The 6646-nt window shown below is 41.9% G+C and overlaps 1 protein-coding gene across 1 annotated transcript in view; it reads left to right on the top strand.

The window, feature by feature from the left end:
* The first annotated feature begins 2020 nt into the window (after nucleotides 1-2020).
* Nucleotides 2021-6646, top strand: part of EFNA5 (ephrin A5) — a 163216-nt gene continuing 158590 nt past the window's right edge. The window contains exon 1 of the mRNA XM_029959968.1: nucleotides 2021-2082. The gene's annotated coding sequence lies outside the window, so the exon portion shown is untranslated. The remainder of the gene's footprint in view (nucleotides 2083-6646) is intronic.

Here is a 6646-nt window from a genome sequence, read left to right as displayed (position 1 = left end):
ACTAAGCAGCCAGTAGATGCATCCTTACAGCTTTTGTCTGGTGTAGGGATTCACATGCTATTCCCTCCCATACTATGGCAATGGGTTAACTGATAAGATCACTGTGGAAAGAAATGGATTTTAAATAATGTGCTTCTGATTTAAGCGTGTAGATGTGAATTTAAGCATCAGCACCATATTTGGGAATCCATATGTAAGAGTCATGTTGAGAGTCACATTTCAGAGACTGGGATGGAAAGGCATCACGTGGCAGGAGATGCATGCTGAGGAAGGAGAACCTGATGCTGTGCAGCATGTGGGACAGCTCGGCTGTGGGTTGAAAATCTTCCTTGTGAGAAGTCTGTTTGAAGAGGAGCAAATGTGCTTGGACACAGTCTGCATGGAGCAAGTAGTTCTTGATTCTTGAGCCTTGGACTCCTGCCAGATTAGCTTTTGGCGACCAGCTGGACAGATTTACTGAATGACACTTGGGCAATAAAAAGCTGAGTGTTAGCAGTTTAATTTTAAGTGTCTGATCCACTAACTCTGTACTGTAGATGTAACTTACCAGACGATGTGCAGTGTTTGCCAGCCACAGTGGCAAATGTGCCCAATACTTTGTTCAGTGACAAAAGGTAGTGCTAACGTCTGCTTTGTCTGCTCTTTCCTGCACTATGTTTGCAGTTATTTATTTATGAATTTTTGTCTCATTCCTGTCTATTTCCACTTCCTCCGTTTTTTTCTTCGTTTCAAATCAGTGAAGGAATACAGGAGTAAGAACTGGGGGAACTCTCAGCCCTCCCAGTCAGTCTGCTTTGGTCCTTTCCAGGAAGAAAAGCAATGTAGGAAATGGTTAGGAAGTCAAGCCTGCTCTAGGATACTGCCATTTAAAGGCCATTCATAGGCACATGAAAACTTTTTGTTTCTCTCAGCCATTGCATCTCCTTTCAGTGACACTAATATTTATTTCTTTCTGATTAATGTCATGTATACAAGGAATAACTGGTGCTTTTAATGTAACAACAAATGCGCATAACTGTCTAGAAATATTTAAATTTTCTTTGTCACAAGACAAGGTCTTTTTAGGTTTCAGTCTCTACAACCTCAGCTGCCTGTGAACATCTGGGAAAATAAGTACATGTGACAACAATGCTAAGACAACTGGGTTTTTTATTGTTTTGGTTTGCTGGGGGAGGGTTTGTTGGGTTTCTTTTTCCTTTCTTTTATGTGTTTGGGGTTTTTTTCCCCTTGAGGGTGATAGAGGGTAGCTCAGGTGCTTAGCTTTCATCCTGTTTTTTTCGGACTCAGTCAGTTCTTAATTAAATGTGTGGCAGAGACCTTTGTTGCATATTGTACCATATGATGGTGAATAGGTTCATGTAATAGTGGTATTATATGAATAGTATATAGTACTAAAATAGACTGAGAGGGCATGGTGTTTTCCAGTATGTGTATAGAAAGCACTGTTGCCTCTTCCTGGAGGTCATTAGGTGTCACCTCAGAGTGGTAGTTCAAAAAACAGATTTAGATATTTTAGAATTACTTCTGCATCATAAAAATAGCAGTAGGAATGGTAGTTACTGCAAGAAGAAACTGCAATTTGCTGTGGAAAACAGTCTTTGTTGTTATGCGTGTTCTTAGCAAGGAGAAATACCTTTCCTGTGTAAAGTCATTAAGGGTGTTGGGGTGAGATCTTGTTAGTTAACTTCCTCAAGAAATCAGAAGTTAAGTGAACAAAATGCAATCATTTGTGTATTTTCTGTTGTTTATTTACAAAGAACATGAAAGCAAAACATTCAGAAAAAAAAATCATTCTAACCTTCCTTTTTCACCCTTCACAAAGTACATGATTTTTGTCTTCATGTTTTTTTCACTTAAAAATTCTGGTATTAAGGACTGAACTGAAAGGTTCATGATCATTTTTTCCCAAAGAGATGAGAATATATTTAATCACAATCCATAACACACAGAGAAGAGCAGCCTCTGACTGCGTGTGAGATCCTGGATCCAAATCTCACCGAATTATTGATATGGGTCAGAGCCAATTCACTGTGAGTGTATGTGTATGTGGGGAAAGGCTGGGCCCAGACCTGCAGGTCCATGGTAAGGTCTGCACATCAGGCCTGTGCTGAGGGCACGGGGCAGAGCTGCAGGCCCTGCAGCCGGGCTGTCAGTCAAGGCAGAGCAGCCTGGTAGCCCGCCCACACCACACCCCTGCAGCCTGTGGCTGGCTACAGCAAAACTCAGTTGGGCCTGGAAGGCGCTGACAGGATATCCTGCCGGGGAGGGAAAACTGAACTCTAATACACGATACTCCATGCAGTCCCTCTCTCTCCCTCTCCTTCCCCCTTGCAGCCTGAACCATGTGAGTCGGTAACCCTTTTTTTCCTCCTCTCTCTTCCCTCTTCTCCCTCTCCAGCCAGCACCATCCGAACCATCAAATCTTGTCAGTAACTATTGTGTGCTTTCTCCTTCTCTCTTTCTTCTGTCTTTCCTTATTCCTTTTAATCTGTTTTCTTTTACTCTTTTCTTCCTCTTGTGGGTAGCTTAAAACGAATGAATTGTGTTTTACTAAAGCTGGTATATGGATTGTTTTAGTGGGTATTTCCTATGGACACTAATTAGAGGTTATAACGAACCAAAAGGCTTTTAAAAAGTCTTAAATAAAAAATGCAACCGCTCTGGTCAGTTACAGCTTAATCTGGAGCGCAGCACTGGGGTCCCACGTACCTTGCTGTTGAGGATATTGGATTTAGAACTTTTTGCCAGTGACACTGAAGGACAGAACCATCTTTGGTTTTTTGTGTGTGCGTATGACTGGAAACCTGGTCACAGCAAACTGAGAGCCTGCTTTTATGTGACCGTTAGAGTGCAGAAAGGCATTTTGTTATAGTATTGTTTTTGCTAGCATCACCTGTTGAGGAGCTTAATGCAATAATAATCTGGCAAACTATGACCAAAGCTCATAATTACACAGAAAAGCTGGACTGTCAAAAGCACATGCCTACCACTAAGCTATGTCTGATTCATTCGCCCAGCAGGGAAAGTCAAACTGTTTGAACAGCTAAAGGAAAACCAGTCTTGTTTGCATCTGTCAGCTTTGACCAGGCACTTGTGTTTTGTTTTTCTGTGATTGCACTTAAAACTTTTTATTCTCTTTTGTCTCTAAATGTGTTGAGCACCCATGGAATCAGATCCACTTTTCTGATATATTTCTTTTTAAAAGGAACAGGAGGAGTGAAGAGGACTTCTTTGGCTCTTGTGTAATTTGGTTTCAAATTGTGATTTGCCTGGAAGTTTAAAATCCATATATTTTCGTTTTAATTTATGACTGCTTAGGTGGAATAAGCATGAAGGGAGAGACAAGAATAGGCAGAGAAGAGGTGAATAATAAAAATGAGAAGAGGCAGAACTATCTTTGGAAGAACTGGAGATTGTCAGTTGCTCAGTGGTTTGGAAGAGCCTGTGCTGTGTCCCATTCATTGGTTCCTTCTGTCTCCTCTTCCATTATCTTTGACTTTGGTGTTCATCCCACCTTAAAATGACCTGAACTAATTTTACATGAAAGTGAAGATATGATAAGGGATGGGAGTCTCTTATCTCCAGGAGTACTGCTTTAGCTGTTAGTTAACAATAGCTGTTGAACATTATGTGAAGGAGTAAGTGGGGAGATAGTCATGAGATGTGAAAGGGATGAGTTCCTCCAGGGGATGAAATTTTCATCTTCTGGATTTTTGGTATCATGTATGACCTACTTACTCTTATGTTAAATTAAAGCCTCACACTGCAGAAGTTTCTGGTTTTAGAGTTTGGATTTGCTTCTGAATAAGCAACTCTTCTTTTGTATGATGGTCCTTGTTAACAGTTGTTTTGGTTTTTAGACAGGGAGGTGGATGACGGAATACAAGGAAAGTTTGATCCAGCAAAAGGACTACCGTTTACAAAACTGAAGTGGAGGATTAGGTTGCCAGTTCCAGTTCATAGCTCACTTAATAATTTAAACTAATGTTCTAAAGTTGCAATTTTTGTAGCATGTTATGATACTTGGATAAGACAAAGAGTTTTTTTCTGAAATAAGTGGCTCTACCAGTTGTTTTTATTTCTGTAACTGGGTTGCCTTTCTGTGGCAGTTTGAGCCACATTAGAAATCTAAAATCCAATTTCCAGCCTTCCCCCACCCCTTCTCAACAATTTATCCTAACACTGGAGAGAAACTTTCAGGACAGAGGCTTCTGTAGGGGAAGGGGGAAATATATACATTTATTTACACAAATAAATACTATACAAACTAAAGGCAACTAGATATATATATTACATTACTATCAGTCAGTCCTTTCAAGCCCCTCCTTTAACTTTAGTCCAGGAGCAGCCTTTAAGGCTGATATGTAACACAGTCTACCGTGGGAGTGTTCTGGGCTCCTGAACACTCCCTCCTCACCAAGTTCCAACAGTTGTTTGTTGCAGTCTCTCCTCATGAAGTCCGAGAAGATAGCTTTGAGTCCTTGCTCTTCTGCTGCTGGTGATTTCTCCCTCTCGGTGTCTCACCTCGGTTCATAGGCTGCTGCAGTGCAGCTTATCAAGCGTCCACATCCTGGAATCTTCGTTCCTCCACATCAGTTCTCAGCTGCCCCCAGTCAGCTTCGGCAGGCAACTCTCGAGCTCATGGCTCGCCTCCAATTTCGCCTGGGATTCTTCTCCCGAGCGCCAGGCCTACCTCCACGACCCATCTCTTGGCTCAGCTTCAGTGTTGAGCCTCTCCTCCACTTACAGCAGAGGGAAAGAAAAAGCCCCCCTCTACAGCTTCACTGCAGAAAAGGAGGGGGGAGAGAGGGCTTGGCTGCAAAGCCTGCCTCTCTCCTCTTACCTCAGGTGCTGTGAATCTCTTCCTTCACAGCACACACTCCAAATGCTGCCTCCAACTCCGGCCCAAGCAGAATTGGGGAGTCGCAGGGCCCCCCTCTTCCCCCCGGAGGGGAAGAGAGGGAGCCCAGCCACCCCCTGGCCTTGTCCACCTACACACAACAGACACCAACAGCAAAACAACCAAGACAGAACTTGCCAAAAGCTTCCAGTGCTGTGATATATGATTTTGAGCAGAAGCGAACAACATGAGTGGTGATTGGCTCTCCAGGGAACACTGTCCTGGCACCCAAACACCTCTGAGCCCCCCCAGCCTCTCAGGGGGGCCAATTTCAGACTATGACACTTTCTCATACAGTTTATATTATATTCTTATGCATTCTGTATGAAGAGGAGGGATCAGTGTTGCCTGCTTGCTCACTTGCTCTTGCTTGTGCATACACACATACACGTGCTTACTTTATCTCATAATATCCATTTAGGGGGTTAAGGGAGGGAAGGAGAAGAATATAAACAGAAAAACCACATCCTGACAGCTGCCTCCAGTTAGTCTTGTTTTCTTCCAGACTTTTAAGTCTTACAGTGGCTCCTAATTTGTCCCACATGAGTCTTCTCCCAGTGGGGCTGTTTTCCATTTCCTTTTTGCTTTCATTTGATCCAAAGTAAACAGTTAACAAAGAATAAACCAATTCAGGCAGCTGTCAATGGACCATCAGCTTTCAGGTGTCTCAAACAGGAAGAAGAGGGCATATAATTTTGAAGGTAAGAAGGGAAAATGGTACTGAAACCTGATGCATTATGTGGACCAGAAAAGTATTTTGGGGTCTTAAGTCTGCTTAAGACAATATGATCACAGACTGTCCAGGAGATAGATTTTGGGATGGCTGACATTGTTTTGTTAACATGTGTACAAAGCTCTTCAAGTAAAAAACCTTTTAGATTAAAAATACATTGGGTGTATGACTCAAGATGAAAAACCACAACACTTCACTCATAATTCATGAGATCACAATAGCCTTTCCACAGAGACCTATTGGAGTATATAAGTGTTGCAACTGCCACATATGGTGATGCTGATTTTTAAGATGTGGTTTCCTACAAAGTCTGAATGCATCTTTTATGTAGAGGAGTGTCCAGGAGCAGGGTAGATAACCCACCTTTATCTTGGAGATGTACAGACATGTCAGAACATCTTTCTCCTGCCTCTCCAGTTAGGTTATTATTTTCTAAGTAAAAATTACTTATCATGCCTGTAAGACTCAACAAAGTCATTTATCATGTCACTTGAAAACTTCTCTAGTCTATGTTTAGGAAAGAGCTAAAGGGTTCCCTTTATGTTTCATCCAGAAAAACTCGAAACCGAAACAAGAAATGATGCCAAAATAATACACTTTATATTAAGGTCTCCAAAATAAGTGGCAATGCAGCTAGTTGCCTGCAGGTCATTATTGGCTCTGCCTTACAGTATTAGAGTAAAACCTACCTCACCAGCTATGTATGTCTGTCTGTGAAAACCTAATACTATCACAGAGGCTCTGCTTCCACTGAAATTTGGCGGTCTATCTACACAGACACTCTTCCTGTCATTGCCTAGCTTTGGTGGCTTATTTGGGTTTTCTCCCCCCCCCATCCTGTCTACAGTCTCTATGAGAATGATTTTCAGAGAGATGATTCTTGCTACAATGATATTTGGTGTATTTCTGTAATGGAGGTTTTGGGGCTTAGTGCAGTGTTCTTTAGGTTCTGCAGTTTCTCAAAAAAATTGACAGAAGAAAGTGAGCTGTGTTTCTTAATTTTGCTTTCATTG

The sequence above is a fragment of the Manacus vitellinus genome, unplaced genomic scaffold (genome assembly GCF_001715985.3).
Source record: "Manacus vitellinus isolate BGI_N305 unplaced genomic scaffold, ASM171598v3 scaffold_23_pilon, whole genome shotgun sequence".
In the NCBI taxonomy this organism is placed as follows: domain Eukaryota; kingdom Metazoa; phylum Chordata; class Aves; order Passeriformes; family Pipridae; genus Manacus; species Manacus vitellinus.
The sequence above is the reverse complement of the archived record's forward strand: the minus strand, read 5'-3'. Positions and strand labels throughout refer to the sequence as shown.